Genomic DNA, 22043 nt, shown 5'->3' on the forward strand with positions numbered 1-22043 from the left:
TGGGAACATTGTCTTAGGCAGGCACAGTTTATTCTGGCATTGCCAGAGGCCATCTTTTCGTAGCGTTGCTCCTTGGGCCGTCCACTTGTCTTTTTCTTCTTTTGTTGCTTGTCCTTGAAGTTTTTTTGCCGTAGTTCCGGGCTTACAGCTGGTCTTGTTTCCTCTGGATCTTTTATCTGACATACGGCTGCTAACACGGGTAGCTTCTGTGCTGCTTGCTTTGCTGCTTGGTCTGCCAAAGCATTTCCTTTTGTCTCTGGTGAACTCACCTTGGTGTGAGCTTTTAATGTTTACTACTGCTACTTCGAGAGTCAGTGTATATATTTGCTGTCTTTCCTTCTGCATGTTGGCATGCTGCTGCCAGGGCCTTAAGCTCCGCTTCTTGTGCTGAGCGGGACGCTGGTAAGGAGGCTGCTTCTAGGACTACATCTTCGGTGGTTACTGCATATCCTGTAAGAAAAGATCCTTCTACAAAATACCTTGAACCATCCACAAAGAGTATTAGGTCTGGGTTTTGGAGTGGGGTATCTTTTACATGTGCGAACACCACTGTTTCCTGGGCCATAAGGGCCATACAATCATGTTCATCAGTTTCAGACAAAAATTGTGACCATACTTTACCTACGTCTTCTCCCCCCTTGCTCCAAAGGCAGTAAGGTAGCTGGGTTCAATGTAGTACAGCGGTGTAAAGTAACCTGCTCAGGGAGAAGAAGAGCACAGGTTAATCTCAAATGTCTTGCAGTGGACAAATGCTTAGGTTGTACTTGAGTTAGAATAGCAGTAATATATATATCATGTGGTGGAAATGCCAGGACCAAATCTGAGGCCTTGTTTAACATTGAATTTACAGCAATGATAGCTTTCACACATGATGGGGAACCTCGGGCCACAGGGTCTAGTCTATCTGAATAATATGCTACCGGGCGCTGCTGTGGTCCATGACTTTGTGTGAGAACCGCAGTGTCATGTCCATTTTGTTCAGTACAGTACAAAGTATATGCTTGCGTAGAGGTACTCCATGGATTGGTGTCACAAGCCGCTACCAAACACAACTCCTCCTCATTCAGCTGATAATGCAGAATACTTTGAGAATCTCACTTTTATCAGGTTCTGCAAATACTTGATTAATACAAAAACAAATAAAAATAAAACATTCCCAAAAACTTTACATCAAATTAACAATGTCCAGACAAGTTTTGTTTTGCCTTCTCCCTCATCTAAATCCATAAAGACTCGTGTGAGTGACGTCACATCGCCTCCTGTGTAACTTTGCTGGAGGGGGATGGTCTCTTACACATAAACCAAAATTGTACCTGATCAGTTCCTTCACCCTTCCCCCCTTTGTGGACTCTGCGAGAGTGATGTAGCAGAGTTCAAAACTACATCTCAACATAACACTAGTTTAACCCCTTGTAATGTACAACAGCCTGAAACAAAAATGACTTTTTCCTGACAAACATGTGATCTTTACAATGACATAATTTCCATATGAAATCAAAAATAGAACAATTGTAGTTAGTTATTCAATAAAACAGAAAATATTATCTCTGATCACATTAATTACTGCAAACCAATAAACAGTATATAAAAATAGGGAACGGTGGGGGCACATACATTTTCAATACCCCGTGTCTCACAGTATCTGTAGTCTAATACATCTGAATTAACATCAAAACACATGAAATCTGATCACATCATAACACATAAATATCGTAACTTTTATAACCAACAGCGCTTGCGCAAAAGAGAAGAAATGTATTTAGGTTTGTAGACATTACTGATATATATATATCTCAGCAGTGCATATTGAGATCCCTCTGTCTCATCAGCCCTGCAGACTGCACCCAGTCAGCCCCCCTCCTCCTCCTCTCAAACACAGCACACTTTAGGGGGGAGGGAGGTCACAAACTCGCAGCTTCTCACAATCTTAACACTTTCAATGCCGGCAAAACAACATACGTATCTGCAATCATTTATCACACCATTGTATAGGAATTATCTACGTTAATGTTCAACAGTACAATCTGACGGCCACCATCTCTATATTATGATGATGTGTTGTTTCATCAGTGAACTAGACTGGAACTTCTGTAAATAGAAAAAACACTACAAATTACAAAATTAACAAGGTGATTATTTCATACTGATTTGGTTGGGCCGGGCGTGGCCACATCCTACGGAGGGGGCTTATAAAATCCACCTTCTTGTGTGAGTACCGGATATAACGGAACAACAGGTTTAGGTGTACCAAGATGGCCTCCTGGGGCGGGGAGTGGTGCCGAAGGCGTGGCATATATGGGAGGATCGGGGCGTGGAAAGTGACATGATACACAATATTCAACTTGGGGCGGGTTCTGTTAACCACAACTGGGACACTCCCATGAAGTTAGAATTCCACCGTCGCCATTATAGGGCGGTGGCTGGACACGTTCTTTGTAATACACATATCTGATGATTTTACCCTTTCTGTCTCGTATTTCTTGCTCAGTAAACTTGTCTTTAGTTATGGCTATGGCTGTTCTTTGCCAAGCTAATGCTTCATCTAACTTTCCTTCGTCACTTAATCTTCCCTTGTTTTCCCTAAGAGCTGCAGCCCATTCTTCCATCTATAAATATGCCACCTATGTGCATAACTTTCTTACTATTTTCTACATTCTTCTTGCCTTCTCTTTTTTCTACTATCTCTTTTGCGGTTAATGAACCACATTCCTTTGCCTGTCTCTTTGTTTTAAACACATTAAACATACTGTTCTATATTTAACACCGTCCTGAGAATGAAACCTTATTCTCGATGTTTCTGAACACAAAACACAATTTTTTTTTTATTTTTTTTTTAACACAATTATAACTGACTGTCTGTCTCTGTCGTCTTAATGGTATCAACCTATACCCTGCGACCAATTAAATTAAATTATTACACCTGTCGTCTTAATGGTATCAACCTATACCCTGCGACCAATTAAATAAAATTATTACACCTGTCGTCTTAATGGTATCAACCTATACCCTGCGACCAATTAAATTAAATTATTACACCTGTCGTCTTAATGGTATCAACCTATACCCTGCGACCAATTAAATTAAATTATTACACCTGTCGTCTTAATGGTATCAACCTATACCCTGCGACCAATTAAATTAAATTATTACACCTGTCGTCTTAATGGTATCAACCTATACCCTGCGACCAATTAAATTATCACACTTATACTTATCACCTATGCCGGCGAGACGCGACTATCTATACTATGATTCTTGGAACCACACAGCGGGTTAACTCTCTGTCGCTGAGAGTGTGGCCGGGATCGACTCCAAATACCTCGGTATCTTATCACCTGCTCACTCTCCCACACGGATAAGAGCCAATATTCATAAACATGAACTTAACCTTACCGTGTTTTATTTGAAGCTGATCAGACTTCCTGGGAGCGTGGCTGGTGATTCGATGTTGAGGCGTCTGGGGGTCGTCGATCACGGACACGGCTTATCCCTCGAGTGTGGCCCCACGTCGAGCGCCAAAATGTTCGGGTACTAATCAGTCTCAACCGGCAGGGATAATACGCTGAGTTCGTACGAAAGGAATCACACCACACAGAGTCTGGTACAAAGCTCCTCACTCAGCATCAGGCGTCACTGACTTATTTATTACACACATTTGTTCTATATCCCCTTTCTCCTGGGGGTGGGTACATGTTATCACACTTTTATAAAAGCACGTATCACTGTAAGCCTCTTGATACTTGTGTCATCCATGGATAGGTTCACCCTTATCTGGTCCTTTAGATATGTCTTCCTAGTTCATAGTTCGTTCATACCAGGAAGTGACTTGTTATTTTATTAGTGCGTAGTCCCTGTTCAGGGGCCATCTTGCCATGTATACTTATCTAATCCTATTACTATTGCTTCATCACAATTATGTACACAACTCTATAGTCTATATTTTATTAAAGAAAGAAAATTATTATAAACATTAACTTCTGTCCACTCCATCCTTCACATTGCCACCTCTTGTTTTGTGTCGTCTGTGTTTCCGGCATTTCACATTGGAACAGCTCATTCACCTTCCTTGTCTTCTCTCCGCCCTCCCTCCTAGGTAGGTTAAAGAGCTGCACCTGAGCCAGCCACTGATTGATGCAGCACCATAGTCAAATAGTGGAGTGGAGTAGGGGAACAGCAAACAGCCATTAAAGCAGCCAGCCCGCCCGCCCGCCCGTCACAATGGACCTACCTGTGTACACTAGATGGATGTGATGGAATGTACTGTGGTCCCTACATTTCAAGAAGAAGTAAGAATTGCAGTTGCAACAAACCCTTGCTTGCCTACAAAGAGAGCAGCAATTTGGATTTGTTACTATGTTACCTGGAAGAATAACAAACTGTGCAAGGATGGAGGTTGTAGGAGCAAGGAGAACAAGTTGTCTGTAAAGTTGGTGGATGCCTATTTTCCATTTTGCAGTCCCTTGTCTCCCTCTAGAAGAGGCTGGACGCAGCTGCAGGCTTGAGGGAAGCCGACATGACCGTCCTGGTAGGGAAAGGGTTAATGTTAAGAGGTGAGGGAAAGGTGAAGAAGCTGAAGGAGGGACGGGGAGGAGCTAGGGGGGACGGGGGGGCCGTTGCTGCGCTTCCCGCTGTTTCTCGGCATTGAGCCGGAAGCAGCGGGAGGAGTAGTACACAAGAAGCAAAGCTCCCCGTTGCCCGGCTTTTTAGTATGGCAGAGGCCCTGATTTTAGAGCGGCTGCGTGCCGCTGCTGTGCACCACGGTCCCGGATGGCTGGAGGAGACCGTGGCTGCATTAACGAGGATCCCGGACGCCGTTTCGCCACGTCGGGCACGGCGTTCGGGGTCTGTTGTAAGGGACAGGCTCCCCTCCCCCGGCCCCCCTACGAGCATGGCTATGGCGGCGGGGGGGGAGTCGGCAACAACCGCTCCTGCGCTGGGCAGGCAGAGAGCGGTAGCAGGGGTGACGGCGATGCAGGCTGTGTCGACCCGTCCCTCTCGGCGGTCCCGACCTCCAGAGCGCCTGAGTCCGGAGGTAGTCCCGCGGACACGGCGTCGCAGAGGGAGCCCGATCCCGGACGCTGCAGGCCAGGCAGCTGGGAGGACCGCCCCTTCCCAGGCCCTGCGTCCTGGCAGGAATCCCAGGCCGCGACGGGGTCCGGCGGTAAGCAGGGAGTCGCAGGCCGGGCTCCCTGTCACCCCTCCCCCATCAGATGGAAGATGTCAAGAGCAAGGTACGGCCGCCCCGCATGGTGATGTTCCGGCCAGGGGGCAGGCTTCGTCAGGATCGTCTAGACGGACGACTAGATCTGCAGCGACGTCGAGGCAACAGGTCCGGTCGGAAGTCTGGGTCCCGGCGGTCGGGCGGCAGGTTGCCGGCCCATCGGTCAGCGCGTCCTCATCCCCTTTCCGAAGAGGTCGTTGGGAGGGACAGTCGTCGGCGAGAGAAGAACTGGAGGAAGGTGAACTGGACGTCGATCGTCGAGGTCAGGATGGTCCGGCTGACGGGAACACAGCGCCTGTGCAGCCCGGTGAGTGTATAACTCCTTTATTGTCTTATCCAGCGATTTTTATGTCGGGTGTCGGCGGGGGGGCTGCTAGCATAGCATCGGGGGCCGGTAGTGGCGCGGGCGGACGCGACGGAGCGGGTTTGGCAGATTTAGTGGGTTGCTTACGGGAGCTGGTGGGGCGCCTGGATAGGGCCGCGGCGCCGGTAGTAACGGAAGTGTCCCCTGCGGTAGTTTGGGAAGGCCCCAGGGAAGTGGGATCGTTGCAGGCGCGTCCTGTGGTGGCGGTTAGAGAGGCGGTCGCGGTGTCGGTGCAGACTGAAGCACAGAAGGACGGCGATCGAGTGCGCATGGACGATCGTGCTCGGGGGGAGGTGTATGTTTGTTTTGAGGGTCCGTTGGGGGCGCATTTAAAGCAGGAGGTGCGTGATCGGATCTGGAAAGATGAATATGTTGAAATTTTTTCTCTCTTGCCGCTGGCTAAATTCAATTTGGATAAGAGCAAGCGGGATGAGAGTAAAAAGGACGAGGAGGAACGGCGGCGGTATAGGCTTATCCCGCAGACGTTCGTTAATTGGTCGCAGGCGTTCGCCATATTGGCTAGTGTGATAGGGGAAAAGGCGCCGGAAAATTGTTCGGCGTTATTTTGTTATTTTGATGCTATTGGGGAGGCTCATAGGGCGTATGGGGGTCAGGCGTGGCTGCGATATGATGAGCAATTCCGTCAGCGGAAGGCGGTTCGGCCGGCGATTCGGTGGGACCAGAAGGATATTGCTCTCTGGTTACGGGTTACGGTTCCGGTTAGGCAGCCCTTTCCCGGGAGCGGTGGCCAGGGAGGCCAGACTAGTCAGAGTGGACCAAGCGGCGGGGGAAAGGCGGGGTTTTGTTGGCAATTCAATGAAGGCCAGTGTAAGTTCGGGGCCACGTGCAAGTTCAAGCACGTGTGCTCCGAGTGTAATGGTGCATCACACGGGGCGGCAAAATGTCTGCGTAAAAAGAGGTCCGGGAACCAGCACGGGGCTGGTCAAGGGGGTGTCGCCGGTGAGGGTGGAAAGGATGGCCCCTTATCTAAATGAGTATCCGGATAGGGCGGCGGCTAAGTTGCTCTATGAAGGGTTTAGTGTTGGTTTTGTTATTCCTCCGCCTCCTTATGAGGTTCCGGTTACGCGGAGAAATTTAAAATCGGCTTACGGGCATGCGGAAGTCGTGTCGGAAAAGTTGTTAAAAGAAGTTTCGTTGGGGCGCATGTCGGGGCCATTTGTGGAGTCGCCGGTGAAAGATTTAGTTGTGTCCCCTTTGGGTATTGTCCCTAAACGCGAGCCCGGAAAGTTTCGTTTGATTCAACATTTATCGTATCCCAAAGGTTCGTCGGTAAACGACGGGATTGATCACGAGTTGTGTTCCGTAGTTTATACCTCATTCGATAAGGCGGTGGGGTTAGTGCGGGCTGCGGGTCCGGGGGCGCTGCTAGCAAAAACCGACATCGAGGCGGCGTTCAGGTTGTTGCCGGTGCATCCAGAAAGCCAACGGCTGTTGGGCTGTTTTTGGAATGGGGCCTTTTACGTGGATCGGTGCCTTCCGATGGGGTGTTCTCTTTCTTGTGCATACTTCGAGGCGTTTAGTAGCTTCGTGGAGTGGGTAACGAGGGGAGTATCCGGGGTCGATTCGTTGATCCATTACTTAGATGATTTTTTGTGCGTTGGCCCGGGGGGTTCGCCGGTTTGCGGTAACTTGCTTCATGCCCTGCAGAAGGTGGCGAGGGATTTTGGGATCCCTTTGGCGCCGGAAAAAACGGAGGGCCCGGTAGCGACGATTTGTTTCTTGGGAATCGAAATTGACTCGGTGGCAATGGAGTGTCGGCTCCCGGCGGATAAGCTGGGTGCTTTGAGGCTGGAGGTGCGACGGGCTTGTAGAAGGAAGAAAATGTCGTTGAGGGAGCTTCAGTCGCTGCTGGGGAAGTTGAATTTCGCCTGCCGGATTATGCCGATGGGGAGGGTGTTTGGTAGAAGGTTGGCGGCGGCAACGGCGGGAGTGCGGGCGCCGCATCATTTTGTGAGGCTCAAGGAGGAGCACCGAGCTGATCTTCAGGTTTGGGATGACTTCTTGGGCCAGTACAATGGTCGCTCGCTATGGATGGCCCCAGCGCAGGATACGAGTGATCTGAATATTTTCACGGATGCGGCTGGGGCGGGTGGCTTTGGAGCTTACGGGGGAGGTCCGTGGTGCGCAGGTCAATGGCCGGCTAGCTGGGTGTCCAGTGGATTGACGCGGAATCTGGCCCTGCTCGAGCTGTTTCCCATCGTGGTGGCGGCTACCATTTTGGGGGACAGGCTCAGGGATAAGAAGGTCCGTTTTTACTGCGACAACATGGGTGTGGTGCTTGCCATTAATAACATCACGGCGTCCTCTCCTCCGGTAGTTCAATTGTTGCGACATTTAGTGTTGGTGTGTTTGTCGCTGAACGCGTGGGTGGTGGCGGTGCATGTCCCGGGTGTACGGAATTGTGTTGCTGATGCTCTTTCTCGCTCGCAGTGGGACCGGTTTCGGCAATTGGCTCCGGGAGCGGAACGTGTTGGTTTGGCGTGTCCGGATCATCTATGGGATCTGGTATCGGTCCCGTAGAGCAGCTGTTACAAAGGTCTTTGGCGGGCACGACGTGGAGGGCTTATGCTGCTTGTTGGAGGCAGTGGGAGGAGTGGGTAAGAGAGTTGGGTGATGTCAATACGGATAGAGACAGGTTGGTGGCACTTTTGTATTGGTTAGGGGATGCCTGGGAGGCGGGGTTTTCAGTAGCGAAGGTGAACCGGTTTATATCCGCGGTGGCGTTTGGGCTTAAGTTGCGGGGCTTGCGGGATGTATCGAAGGAATTTCTGGTATCGCAGGCTTTGAAGGGGTTGCGCAGAGGTAGGGTGGAGGCGGATAGTAGAAGGCCGGTGTCGTTTGCTTTGCTGGGCTTGTTGGGTGGTTCATTGGCATCGGTATGTCGTTCTTCAGATGAAATGGATTTGTTTCGGTTGGCTTTCTCGTTGGCGTTCTTCGGAGCATTTAGAATAGGTGAGTTGGTGTCGCCAAGTACTAAACAGGCAGGGGGGCTGAGATCGGGGGAGGTGAGCCTTTTTGCAGATCGGTTGGAGGTATGGTTGCGTAGATCAAAAACTGACCAATTAGGGAAGGGAAAACTGATAGTTTTGTTCGCTCTCCCGGGGTCGGTCATGTGCCCAGTAGAGTGCATGCGTGGTTTTACAAAAAACAGGGGGTCTCCAGATTTGCCTTTGTTATGTCATGTGGACGGGTCGTTTTTGTCCAGATTTCAGTTTGGAGCTGTTTTTAAAAAATGTTTGACGGCGGTTGGGGTTGCGGCAGGCTCATATTCATCTCATTCCTTCCGGATTGGCGCAGCAACGGAAGCAGGGCGCTGGGGGTTGGATGATGAGGGGGTGAGGCGTATTGGTCGTTGGGAGTCTAAAAGGTTTAAGTCCTATGTCCGCCCCCATATGTTGTAATTTTGTTATTTATGCTTGCAAATGTATATGGTGGTGCCTAACTGTGTTTTCCGTTTCAGATTCGCCTCCTTGTCTGGTGTGGTTGATGGGTCATTCGTACGTGCACTGGGGGGCTTTGAGGGCGGACGTCCGCCCGGATGGTCGCCAGTTGCGCATTCCGCGACAGGATGCGGTTGTGCATTGGCTGGGGTTTAGAGGTATGTCGTGGAACAGGGTGTTGGCGGAATTCCAGACATATGTGCGGCTTGATAGGGTTCCGGAGGTTTTAGTGTTGCACGTGGGTGGGAATGACTTAGGAGTCCGCCCTTTTCGTGAGTTGGTGCGGGATATCAAACATGATTTGTTGTGTTTGTGGGTATCTTATCCCAAGTTGGTGGTAGTGTGGTCGGACATAGTCCCAAGGAAGCATTGGCGGTTAGCTAGATCGGTGGAGAGAGTCAATAAGGCTCGGATAAAAGTTAACCGGGCGGTGTCCCGTTTTGTGGCAAAGAACGGGGGCATTTGCGTGAGGCATAGGGATTTGGAGTCAGGATTGGGGAATTTCTGGAGGAGTGACGGGGTTCATCTGACCGAGGTTGGCATTGATATTTGGAGCTTGGCTATAGCAGAAGGCATAGAAAGGGCGGTGGTGGTGTGGAGGAACTCACAGGCTTAAGGTGGTCAAGGCCTGTTTCGCGGTGGCGGGGGGAGTCCTTGAGGCCAGTCAGTACAAAATGGTGGGGGGGTCGCATCGGGGGTATGCGTCCCCCAAAAAAGGTACATGGTTGAAGACTTCATCGGGTGTTATCCCTTTGAAGTGGTCTTCTGGTAGAAGGTATGTCACTTGAAGGCTTCATCGGGTGTTATCCCTTTGAAGTGGACTTCTAGTGGTCGGTATATCACTTGAGGGCTTCAACGGGTGTTATCCCCTTGAAGTGGACTTCTAGTGGGTGGAGCCATCTGCAGAGGTGAACGGTGCTTCCGAGCTGGTTTACGGCTGGAGGTAATTAGTGGTTTGCAGATGGCTAATTCGGTGTGTTCTTGAAAGGAACATCTGAAGGGGCTTCAAGGACTTCCTCTGCTCGGGTTAATGTTAACGTTTAATGGTTATTTATGATTCTGACCCATGTTGGGTCATGTGAATTATTAGGAGGAATTCTCTGGTGGATTCCTAACTAGTTATCCGAATGTTTCGGATTTAAATTGTTTTTATAAAACTGTGAAATTAATAAACGGCTGCTGTGGCCATTTCACATCCAACCTCGGTGTCATGTGTCGTTACTAAATGGGGGTGGGGGATAGTATGGTTTAAGGTTAACACACGACTCTACCTAGGCAGGTCAAGAAGAGGCTGGACGCAGCTGCAGGCTTGAGGGAAGCCGACATGACCGTCCTGGTAGGGAAAGGGTTAATGTTAAGAGGTGAGGGAAAGGTGAAGAAGCTGAAGGAGGGACGGGGAGGAGCTAGGGGGGACGGGGGGGCCGTTGCTGCGCTTCCCGCTGTTTCTCGGCATTGAGCCGGAAGCAGCGGGAGGAGTAGTACACAAGAAGCAAAGCTCCCACCCTCCCACCCTTGTTTTGTTACTCCTTAGGTCTTCTGTACGTCCGTATATGAGCGTTGTGTTTTATTTTGTGTGTTTACTTAACATGTTTTTCTTTTTTCCGGAGTAGGTTCTGTTGTCATGGCAGCTGGCGGGGGGAGTCCTTGAGGCCAGTCAGTACAAAATGGTGGGGGGGTCGCATCGGGGGTATGCGTCCCCCAAAAAAGGTACATGGTTGAAGACTTCATCGGGTGTTATCCCTTTGAAGTGGTCTTCTGGTAGAAGGTATGTCACTTGAAGGCTTCATCGGGTGTTATCCCTTTGAAGTGGACTTCTAGTGGTCGGTATATCACTTGAGGGCTTCAACGGGTGTTATCCCCTTGAAGTGGACTTCTAGTGGGTGGAGCCATCTGCAGAGGTGAACGGTGCTTCCGAGCTGGTTTACGGCTGGAGGTAATTAGTGGTTTGCAGATGGCTAATTCGGTGTGTTCTTGAAAGGAACATCTGAAGGGGCTTCAAGGACTTCCTCTGCTCGGGTTAATGTTAACGTTTAATGGTTATTTATGATTCTGACCCATGTTGGGTCATGTGAATTATTAGGAGGAATTCTCTGGTGGATTCCTAACTAGTTATCCGAATGTTTCGGATTTAAATTGTTTTTATAAAACTGTGAAATTAATAAACGGCTGCTGTGGCCATTTCACATCCAACCTCGGTGTCATGTGTCGTTACTAAATGGGGGTGGGGGATAGTATGGTTTAAGGTTAACACACGACTCTACCTAGGCAGGTCATGTGGCCTCCTGGAGGCAACTAGCTGTGCAAAAAAAAGACAGCCTGGGGGCCGGCTGTTGCAGTGTTGCCCTCTCAGGCAACACTGAGTGACTGACTGAGCCGCACCGTCTTATATAAAGTTCAGACGGAACTTTGCACGTGTCATAGTGGAGACCTCAGGAGCCAGAGCCAGCTTTCTGACATCATAATGGGGCCTCAGAGATAAAAGCCTGGGCCCAGGCAGTGTTGGTCAGTGCTGCTCAGCAGGCAGCACTGGACTGGATTAAAGCTGATACAAGGTGTGAAAGGAGAAGGGGTGGCAGTGGGCATGCACTTACTGCTGCTGCTGCTGCTGCTGCTGCCAGTGTTTGCACGGCAGGAGGGCATTTGGGCGTTGCCAGGAAGGCGTTTTTATGTCGATTCCTCCTCTTTCAGCACTGCATTGTGGTGCAAGCAAAATAAGCAAAACGCGCGGCACGTTCGGGTTATCGCTTCTCGGCCTTTTGGCTAAGATCAAGTGTAGTATCTGTTCTTATCAGTTTAATATCTGATACGTCCCCTATCTGGGGACCATATATTAAATGGATTTTTAGAACAGGGAGATGGAAATAGAGCTTGCTCTGTCCACTCCACGCATTGACCTGGTATTGCAGTATTTCCAGGACCGGTGCACCCTTTCCTTATGTGTTTACTAAAATCAGATTCCAAAAGTGCTTTTTGTGTTTGCCATTGTTTTTGTCTTTCGGATGGGATCTCCCCTTTTAATCCCATTATTTCAACACCTGTTGGACAATGCATTTGTACAGTCATGTGTGATAATGAGCTCATTTATTAAATGCAATTAATTAATACATTGCCACCTCTTGTTTTGTGTCGTCTGTGTTTCTGTGTTTCCGGCATTTCACATTGGAACAGCTCATTCACCTTCCTTGTCTTCTCTCCGCCCTCCCTCCTAGGTAGGTTAAAGAGCTGCACCTGAGCCAGCCACTGATTGATGCAGCACCATAGTCAAATAGTGGAGTGGAGTAGGGGAACAGCAAACAGCCATTAAAGCAGCCAGCCCGCCCGCCCGTCACAATGGACCTACCTGTGTACACTAGATGGATGTGATGGAATGTACTGTGGTCCCTACATTTCAAGAAGAAGTAAAAATTGCAGTTGCAACAAACCCTTGCTTGCCTACAAAGAGAGCAGCAATTTGGATTTGTTACTATGTTACCTGGAAGAATAACAAACTGTGCAAGGATGGAGGTTGTAGGAGCAAGGAGAACAAGTTGTCTGTAAAGTTGGTGGATGCCTATTTTCCATTTTGCAGTCCCTTGTCTCCCTCTTGTGGCCTCCTGGAGGCAACTAGCTGTGCAAAAAAAAGACAGCCTGGGGGCCGGCTGTTGCAGTGTTGCCCTCTCAGGCAACACTGAGTGACTGACTGAGCCGCACCGTCTTATATAAAGTTCAGACGGAACTTTGCACGTGTCATAGTGGAGACCTCAGGAGCCAGAGCCAGCTTTCTGACATCATAATGGGGCCTCAGAGATAAAAGCCTGGGCCCAGGCAGTGTTGGTCAGTGCTGCTCAGCAGGCAGCACTGGACTGGATTAAAGCTGATACAAGGTGTGAAAGGAGAAGGGGTGGCAGTGGGCATGCACTTATTGCTGCTGCTGCTGCTGCTGCTGCTGCCAGTGTTTGCACGGCAGGAGGGCATTTGGGCGTTGCCAGGAAGGCGTTTTTATATCGATTCCTCCTCTTTCAGCACTGCATTGTGGTGCAAGCAAAAGAAGCAAAACGCGCGGCACGTTCGGGTTATCGCTTCTCGGCCTTTTGGCTAAGATCAAGTGTAGTATCTGTTCTTATCAGTTTAATATCTGATACGTCCCCTATCTGGGGACCATATATTAAATGGATTTTTAGAACAGGGAGATGGAAATAGAGCTTGCTCTGTCCACTCCACGCATTGACCTGGTATTGCAGTATTTCCAGGACCGGTGCACCCTTTCCTTATGTGTTTACTAAAATCAGATTCCAAAAGTGCTTTTTGTGTTTGCCATTGTTTTTGTCTTTCGGATGGGATCTCCCCTTTTAATCCCATTATTTCAACACCTGTTGGACAATGCATTTGTACAGTCATGTGTGATAATGAGCTAATTTATTAAATGCAATTAATTAATACATTGCCACCTCTTGTTTTGTGTCGTCTGTGTTTCTGTGTTTCCGGCATTTCACATTGGAACAGCTCATTCACCTTCCTTGTCTTCTCTCCGCCCTCCCTCCTAGGTAGGTTAAAGAGCTGCACCTGAGCCAGCCACTGATTGATGCAGCACCATAGTCAAATAGTGGAGTGGAGTAGGGGAACAGCAAACAGCCATTAAAGCAGCCAGCCCGCCCGCCCGCCCGTCACAATGGACCTACCTGTGTACACTAGATGGATGTGATGGAATGTACTGTGGTCCCTACATTTCAAGAAGAAGTAAGAATTGCAGTTGCAACAAACCCTTGCTTGCCTACAAAGAGAGCAGCAATTTGGATTTGTTACTATGTTACCTGGAAGAATAACAAACTGTGCAAGGATGGAGGTTGTAGGAGCAAGGAGAACAAGTTGTCTGTAAAGTTGGTGGATGCCTATTTTCCATTTTGCAGTCCCTTGTCTCCCTCTTGTGGCCTCCTGGAGGCAACTAGCTGTGCAAAAAAAAGACAGCCTGGGGGCCGGCTGTTGCAGTGTTGCCCTCTCAGGCAACACTGAGTGACTGACTGAGCCGCACCGTCTTATATAAAGTTCAGACGGAACTTTGCACGTGTCATAGTGGAGACCTCAGGAGCCAGAGCCAGCTTTCTGACATCATAATGGGGCCTCAGAGATAAAAGCCTGGGCCCAGGCAGTGTTGGTCAGTGCTGCTCAGCAGGCAGCACTGGACTGGATTAAAGCTGATACAAGGTGTGAAAGGAGAAGGGGTGGCAGTGGGCATGCACTTATTGCTGCTGCTGCTGCTGCTGCTGCTGCTGCCAGTGTTTGCACGGCAGGAGGGCATTTGGGCGTTGCCAGGAAGGCGTTTTTATATCGATTCCTCCTCTTTCAGCACTGCATTGTGGTGCAAGCAAAAGAAGCAAAACGCGCGGCACGTTCGGGTTATCGCTTCTCGGCCTTTTGGCTAAGATCAAGTGTAGTATCTGTTCTTATCAGTTTAATATCTGATACGTCCCCTATCTGGGGACCATATATTAAATGGATTTTTAGAACAGGGAGATGGAAATAGAGCTTGCTCTGTCCACTCCACGCATTGACCTGGTATTGCAGTATTTCCAGGACCGGTGCACCCTTTCCTTATGTGTTTACTAAAATCAGATTCCAAAAGTGCTTTTTGTGTTTGCCATTGTTTTTGTCTTTCGGATGGGATCTCCCCTTTTAATCCCATTATTTCAACACCTGTTGGACAATGCATTTGTACAGTCATGTGTGATAATGAGCTAATTTATTAAATGCAATTAATTAATACATTGCCACCTCTTGTTTTGTGTCGTCTGTGTTTCTGTGTTTCCGGCATTTCACATTGGAACAGCTCATTCACCTTCCTTGTCTTCTCTCCGCCCTCCCTCCTAGGTAGGTTAAAGAGCTGCACCTGAGCCAGCCACTGATTGATGCAGCACCATAGTCAAATAGTGGAGTGGAGTAGGGGAACAGCAAACAGCCATTAAAGCAGCCAGCCCGCCCGCCCGCCCGCCCGCCCGTCACAATGGACCTACCGGTGTACACTAGATGGATGTGATGGAATGTACTGTGGTCCCTACATTTCAAGAAGAAGTAAGAATTGCAGTTGCAACAAACCCTTGCTTGCCTACAAAGAGAGCAGCAATTTGGATTTGTTACTATGTTACCTGGAAGAATAACAAACTGTGCAAGGATGGAGGTTGTAGGAGCAAGGAGAACAAGTTGTCTGTAAAGTTGGTGGATGCCTATTTTCCATTTTGCAGTCCCTTGTCTCCCTCTTGTGGCCTCCTGGAGGCAACTAGCTGTGCAAAAAAAAGACAGCCTGGGGGCCGGCTGTTGCAGTGTTGCCCTCTCAGGCAACACTGAGTGACTGACTGAGCCGCACCGTCTTATATAAAGTTCAGACGGAACTTTGCACGTGTCATAGTGGAGACCTCAGGAGCCAGAGCCAGCTTTCTGACATCATAATGGGGCCTCAGAGATAAAAGCCTGGGCCCAGGCAGTGTTGGTCAGTGCTGCTCAGCAGGCAGCACTGGACTGGATTAAAGCTGATACAAGGTGTGAAAGGAGAAGGGGTGGCAGTGGGCATGCACTTACTGCTGCTGCTGCTGCTGCCAGTGTTTGCACGGCAGGAGGGCGTTTGGGCGTTGCCAGGAAGGCGTTTTTATGTCGATTCCTCCTCTTTCAGCACTGCATTGTGGTGCAAGCAAAAGAAGCAAAACGCGCGGCACGTTCGGGTTATCGCTTCTCGGCCTTTTGGCTAAGATCAAGTGTAGTATCTGTTCTTATCAGTTTAATATCTGATACCTCCCCTATCTGGGGACCATATATTAAATGGATTTTTAGAACAGGGAGATGGAAATAGAGCTTGCTCTGTCCACTCCACGCATTGACCTGGTATTGCAGTATTTCCAGGACCGGTGCACCCTTTCCTTATGTGTTTACTAAAATCAGATTCCAAAAGTGCTTTTTGTGTTTGCCATTGTTTTTGTCTTTCGGATGGGATCTCCCCTTTTAATCCCATTATTTCAACACCTGTTGGACAATGCATTTGTACAGTCATGTGTGATAATGAGCTAATTTATTAAATGCAATTAATTAATACATTGCCACCTCTTGTTTTGTGTCGTCTGTGTTTCTGTGTTTCCGGCATTTCACATTGGAACAGCTCATTCACCTTCCTTGTCTTCTCTCCGCCCTCCCTCCTAGGTAGGTTAAAGAGCTGCACCTGAGCCAGCCACTGATTGATGCAGCACCATAGTCAAATAGTGGAGTGGAGTAGGGGAACAGCAAACAGCCATTAAAGCAGCCAGCCCGCCCGCCCGCCCGCCCGTCACAATGGACCTACCTGTGTACACTAGATGGATGTGATGGAATGTACTGTGGTCCCTACATTTCAAGAAGAAGTAAGAATTGCAGTTGCAACAAACCCTTGCTTGCCTACAAAGAGAGCAGCAATTTGGATTTGTTACTATGTTACCTGGAAGAATAACAAACTGTGCAAGGATGGAGGTTGTAGGAGCAAGGAGAACAAGTTGTCTGTAAAGTTGGTGGATGCCTATTTTCCATTTTGCAGTCCCTTGTCTCCCTCTTGTGGCCTCCTGGAGGCAACTAGCTGTGCAAAAAAAAGACAGCCTGGGGGCCGGCTGTTGCAGTGTTGCCCTCTCAGGCAACACTGAGTGACTGACTGAGCCGCACCGTCTTATATAAAGTTCAGACGGAACTTTGCACGTGTCATAGTGGAGACCTCAGGAGCCAGAGCCAGCTTTCTGACATCATAATGGGGCCTCAGAGATAAAAGCCTGGGCCCAGGCAGTGTTGGTCAGTGCTGCTCAGCAGGCAGCACTGGACTGGATTAAAGCTGATACAAGGTGTGAAAGGAGAAGGGGTGGCAGTGGGCATGCACTTACTGCTGCTGCTGCTGCTGCTGCTGCTGCTGCTGCTGCCAGTGTTTGCACGGCAGGAGGGCATTTGGGCGTTGCCAGGAAGGCGTTTTTATGTCGATTCCTCCTCTTTCAGCACTGCATTGTGGTGCAAGCAAAAGAAGCAAAACGTGCGGCACGTTCGGGTTATCGCTTCTCGGCCTTTTGGCTAAGATCAAGTGTAGTATCTGTTCTTATCAGTTTAATATCTGATACGTCCCCTATCTGGGGACCATATATTAAATGGATTTTTAGAACAGGGAGATGGAAATAGAGCTTGCTCTGTCCACTCCACGCATTGACCTGGTATTTCAGTATTTCCAGGACCGGTGCACCCTTTCCTTATGTGTTTACTAAAATCAGATTCCAAAAGTGCTTTTTGTGTTTGCCATTGTTTTTGCCTTTCGGATGGGATCTCCCCTTTTAATCCCATTATTTCAACACCTGTTGGACAATGCATTTGTACAGTCGTGTGTGATAATGAGCTAATTTATTAAATGCAATTAATTAATACATTGCCACCTCTTGTTTTGTGTCGTCTGTGTTTCCGGCATTTCACATTGGAACAGCTCATTCACCTTCCTTGTCTTCTCTCCGCCCTCCCTCCTAGGTAGGTTAAAGAGCTGCACCTGAGCCAGCCACTGATTGATGCAGCACCATAGTCAAATAGTGGAGTGGAGTAGGGGAACAGCAAACAGCCATTAAAGCAGCCAGCCCGCCCGCCCGCCCGTCACAATGGACCTACCTGTGTACACTAGATGGATGTGATGGAATGTACTGTGGTCCCTACATTTCAAGAAGAAGTAAGAATTGCAGTTGCAACAAACCCTTGCTTGCCTACAAAGAGAGCAGCAATTTGGATTTGTTACTATGTTACCTGGAAGAATAACAAACTGTGCAAGGATGGAGGTTGTAGGAGCAAGGAGAACAAGTTGTCTGTAAAGTTGGTGGATGCCTATTTTCCATTTTGCAGTCCCTTGTCTCCCTCTTGTGGCCTCCTGGAGGCAACTAGCTGTGCAAAAAAAAGACAGCCTGGGGGCCGGCTGTTGCAGTGTTGCCCTCTCAGGCAACACTGAGTGACTGACTGAGCCGCACCGTCTTATATAAAGTTCAGACGGAACTTTGCACGTGTCATAGTGGAGACCTCAGGAGCCAGAGCCAGCTTTCTGACATCATAATGGGGCCTCAGAGATAAAAGCCTGGGCCCAGGCAGTGTTGGTCAGTGCTGCTCAGCAGGCAGCACTGGACTGGATTAAAGCTGATACAAGGTGTGAAAGGAGAAGGGGTGGCAGTGGGCATGCACTTACTGCTGCTGCTGCTGCTGCTGCTGCTGCTGCTGCTGCCAGTGTTTGCACGGCAGGAGGGCATTTGGGCGTTGCCAGGAAGGCGTTTTTATGTCGATTCCTCCTCTTTCAGCACTGCATTGTGGTGCAAGCAAAAGAAGCAAAACGTGCGGCACGTTCGGGTTATCGCTTCTCGGCCTTTTGGCTAAGATCAAGTGTAGTATCTGTTCTTATCAGTTTAATATCTGATACGTCCCCTATCTGGGGACCATATATTAAATGGATTTTTAGAACAGGGAGATGGAAATAGAGCTTGCTCTGTCCACTCCACGCATTGACCTGGTATTTCAGTATTTCCAGGACCGGTGCACCCTTTCCTTATGTGTTTACTAAAATCAGATTCCAAAAGTGCTTTTTGTGTTTGCCATTGTTTTTGCCTTTCGGATGGGATCTCCCCTTTTAATCCCATTATTTCAACACCTGTTGGACAATGCATTTGTACAGTCGTGTGTGATAATGAGCTAATTTATTAAATGCAATTAATTAATACATTGCCACCTCTTGTTTTGTGTCGTCTGTGTTTCCGGCATTTCACATTGGAACAGCTCATTCACCTTCCTTGTCTTCTCTCCGCCCTCCCTCCTAGGTAGGTTAAAGAGCTGCACCTGAGCCAGCCACTGATTGATGCAGCACCATAGTCAAATAGTGGAGTGGAGTAGGGGAACAGCAAACAGCCATTAAAGCAGCCAGCCCGCCCGCCCGCCCGTCACAATGGACCTACCTGTGTACACTAGATGGATGTGATGGAATGTACTGTGGTCCCTACATTTCAAGAAGAAGTAAGAATTGCAGTTGCAACAAACCCTTGCTTGCCTACAAAGAGAGCAGCAATTTGGATTTGTTACTATGTTACCTGGAAGAATAACAAACTGTGCAAGGATGGAGGTTGTAGGAGCAAGGAGAACAAGTTGTCTGTAAAGTTGGTGGATGCCTATTTTCCATTTTGCAGTCCCTTGTCTCCCTCTTGTGGCCTCCTGGAGGCAACTAGCTGTGCAAAAAAAAGACAGCCTGGGGGCCGGCTGTTGCAGTGTTGCCCTCTCAGGCAACACTGAGTGACTGACTGAGCCGCACCGTCTTATATAAAGTTCAGACGGAACTTTGCACGTGTCATAGTGGAGACCTCAGGAGCCAGAGCCAGCTTTCTGACATCATAATGGGGCCTCAGAGATAAAAGCCTGGGCCCAGGCAGTGTTGGTCAGTGCTGCTCAGCAGGCAGCACTGGACTGGATTAAAGCTGATACAAGGTGTGAAAGGAGAAGGGGTGGCAGTGGGCATGCACTTACTGCTGCTGCTGCTGCTGCCAGTGTTTGCACGGCAGGAGGGCATTTGGGCGTTGCCAGGAAGGCGTTTTTATGTCGATTCCTCCTCTTTCAGCACTGCATTGTGGTGCAAGCAAAAGAAGCAAAACGCGCGGCACGTTCGGGTTATCGCTTCTCGGCCTTTTGGCTAAGATCAAGTGTAGTATCTGTTCTTATCAGTTTAATATCTGATACGTCCCCTATCTGGGGACCATATATTAAATGGATTTTTAGAACAGGGAGATGGAAATAGAGCTTGCTCTGTCCACTCCACGCATTGACCTGGTATTGCAGTATTTCCAGGACCGGTGCACCCTTTCCTTATGTGTTTACTAAAATCAGATTCCAAAAGTGCTTTTTGTGTTTGCCATTGTTTTTGTCTTTCGGATGGGATCTCCCCTTTTAATCCCATTATTTCAACACCTGTTGGACAATGCATTTGTACAGTCATGTGTGATAATGAGCTAATTTATTAAATGCAATTAATTAATACATTGCCACCTCTTGTTTTGTGTCGTCTGTGTTTCTGTGTTTCCGGCATTTCACATTGGAACAGCTCATTCACCTTCCTTGTCTTCTCTCCGCCCTCCCTCCTAGGTAGGTTAAAGAGCTGCACCTGAGCCAGCCACTGATTGATGCAGCACCATAGTCAAATAGTGGAGTGGAGTAGGGGAACAGCAAACAGCCATTAAAGCAGCCAGCCCTCCCGCCCGCCCGCCCGTCACAATGGACCTACCTGTGTACACTAGATGGATGTGATGGAATGTACTGTGGTCCCTACATTTCAAGAAGAAGTAAGAATTGCAGTTGCAACAAACCCTTGCTTGCCTACAAAGAGAGCAGCAATTTGGATTTGTTACTATGTTACCTGGAAGAATAACAAACTGTGCAAGGATGGAGGTTGTAGGAGCAAGGAGAACAAGTTGTCTGTAAAGTTGGTGGATGCCTATTTTCCATTTTGCAGTCCCTTGTCTCCCTCTTGTGGCCTCCTGGAGGCAACTAGCTGTGCAAAAAAAAGACAGCCTGGGGGCCGGCTGTTGCAGTGTTGCCCTCTCAGGCAACACTGAGTGACTGACTGAGCCGCACCGTCTTATATAAAGTTCAGACGGAACTTTGCACGTGTCATAGTGGAGACCTCAGGAGCCAGAGCCAGCTTTCTGACATCATAATGGGGCCTCAGAGATAAAAGCCTGGGCCCAGGCAGTGTTGGTCAGTGCTGCTCAGCAGGCAGCACTGGACTGGATTAAAGCTGATACAAGGTGTGAAAGGAGAAGGGGTGGCAGTGGGCATGCACTTACTGCTGCTGCTGCTGCTGCTGCTGCTGCTGCTGCTGCCAGTGTTTGCACGGCAGGAGGGCATTTGGGCGTTGCCAGGAAGGCGTTTTTATGTCGATTCCTCCTCTTTCAGCACTGCATTGTGGTGCAAGCAAAAGAAGCAAAACGCGCGGCACGTTCGGGTTATCGCTTCTCGGCCTTTTGGCTAAGATCAAGTGTAGTATCTGTTCTTATCAGTTTAATATCTGATACGTCCCCTATCTGGGGACCATATATTAAATGGATTTTTAGAACAGGGAGATGGAAATAGAGCTTGCTCTGTCCACTCCACGCATTGACCTGGTATTGCAGTATTTCCAGGACCGGTGCACCCTTTCCTTATGTGTTTACTAAAATCAGATTCCAAAAGTGCTTTTTGTGTTTGCCATTGTTTTTGTCTTTCGGATGGGATCTCCCCTTTTAATCCCATTATTTCAACACCTGTTGGACAATGCATTTGTACAGTCATGTGTGATAATGAGCTCATTTATTAAATGCAATTAATTAATACATTGCCACCTCTTGTTTTGTGTCGTCTGTGTTTCTGTGTTTCCGGCATTTCACATTGGAACAGCTCATTCACCTTCCTTGTCTTCTCTCCGCCCTCCCTCCTAGGTAGGTTAAAGAGCTGCACCTGAGCCAGCCACTGATTGATGCAGCACCATAGTCAAATAGTGGAGTGGAGTAGGGGAACAGCAAACAGCCATTAAAGCAGCCAGCCCGCCCGCCCGTCACAATGGACCTACCTGTGTACACTAGATGGATGTGATGGAATGTACTGTGGTCCCTACATTTCAAGAAGAAGTAAAAATTGCAGTTGCAACAAACCCTTGCTTGCCTACAAAGAGAGCAGCAATTTGGATTTGTTACTATGTTACCTGGAAGAATAACAAACTGTGCAAGGATGGAGGTTGTAGGAGCAAGGAGAACAAGTTGTCTGTAAAGTTGGTGGATGCCTATTTTCCATTTTGCAGTCCCTTGTCTCCCTCTTGTGGCCTCCTGGAGGCAACTAGCTGTGCAAAAAAAAGACAGCCTGGGGGCCGGCTGTTGCAGTGTTGCCCTCTCAGGCAACACTGAGTGACTGACTGAGCCGCACCGTCTTATATAAAGTTCAGACGGAACTTTGCACGTGTCATAGTGGAGACCTCAGGAGCCAGAGCCAGCTTTCT

The 22043-nt window shown here is 48.7% G+C and overlaps 8 non-coding genes across 8 annotated transcripts; all 8 read left to right on the forward strand.

The window, feature by feature from the left end:
• The first annotated feature begins 11786 nt into the window (after positions 1–11786).
• LOC142720434 (U2 spliceosomal RNA) lies at positions 11787–11977 on the forward strand. Its single transcript, XR_012873222.1, has one exon. It is a non-coding gene; the product is annotated as a U2 spliceosomal RNA (small nuclear RNA).
• Positions 11978–13100: 1123 nt separating this feature from the next.
• On the forward strand, positions 13101–13291 carry LOC142720435 (U2 spliceosomal RNA). The gene has a single exon (XR_012873223.1). It is a non-coding gene; the product is annotated as a U2 spliceosomal RNA (small nuclear RNA).
• A 1130-nt stretch (positions 13292–14421) lies between these two features.
• On the forward strand, positions 14422–14612 carry LOC142720436 (U2 spliceosomal RNA). Its single transcript, XR_012873224.1, has one exon. It is a non-coding gene; the product is annotated as a U2 spliceosomal RNA (small nuclear RNA).
• A 1126-nt stretch (positions 14613–15738) lies between these two features.
• LOC142720405 (U2 spliceosomal RNA) lies at positions 15739–15929 on the forward strand. The gene has a single exon (XR_012873194.1). It is a non-coding gene; the product is annotated as a U2 spliceosomal RNA (small nuclear RNA).
• A 1140-nt stretch (positions 15930–17069) lies between these two features.
• On the forward strand, positions 17070–17260 carry LOC142720375 (U2 spliceosomal RNA). Its single transcript, XR_012873163.1, has one exon. It is a non-coding gene; the product is annotated as a U2 spliceosomal RNA (small nuclear RNA).
• Positions 17261–18388: 1128 nt separating this feature from the next.
• On the forward strand, positions 18389–18579 carry LOC142720376 (U2 spliceosomal RNA). Its single transcript, XR_012873164.1, has one exon. It is a non-coding gene; the product is annotated as a U2 spliceosomal RNA (small nuclear RNA).
• A 1110-nt stretch (positions 18580–19689) lies between these two features.
• On the forward strand, positions 19690–19880 carry LOC142720438 (U2 spliceosomal RNA). Its single transcript, XR_012873226.1, has one exon. It is a non-coding gene; the product is annotated as a U2 spliceosomal RNA (small nuclear RNA).
• A 1140-nt stretch (positions 19881–21020) lies between these two features.
• On the forward strand, positions 21021–21211 carry LOC142720440 (U2 spliceosomal RNA). The gene has a single exon (XR_012873227.1). It is a non-coding gene; the product is annotated as a U2 spliceosomal RNA (small nuclear RNA).
• The last annotated feature ends 832 nt before the right edge of the window (positions 21212–22043 follow it).

The sequence above is a fragment of the Rhinoderma darwinii genome, unplaced genomic scaffold, assembly GCF_050947455.1.
Source record: "Rhinoderma darwinii isolate aRhiDar2 unplaced genomic scaffold, aRhiDar2.hap1 Scaffold_498, whole genome shotgun sequence".
NCBI lineage: Eukaryota > Metazoa > Chordata > Amphibia > Anura > Rhinodermatidae > Rhinoderma > Rhinoderma darwinii.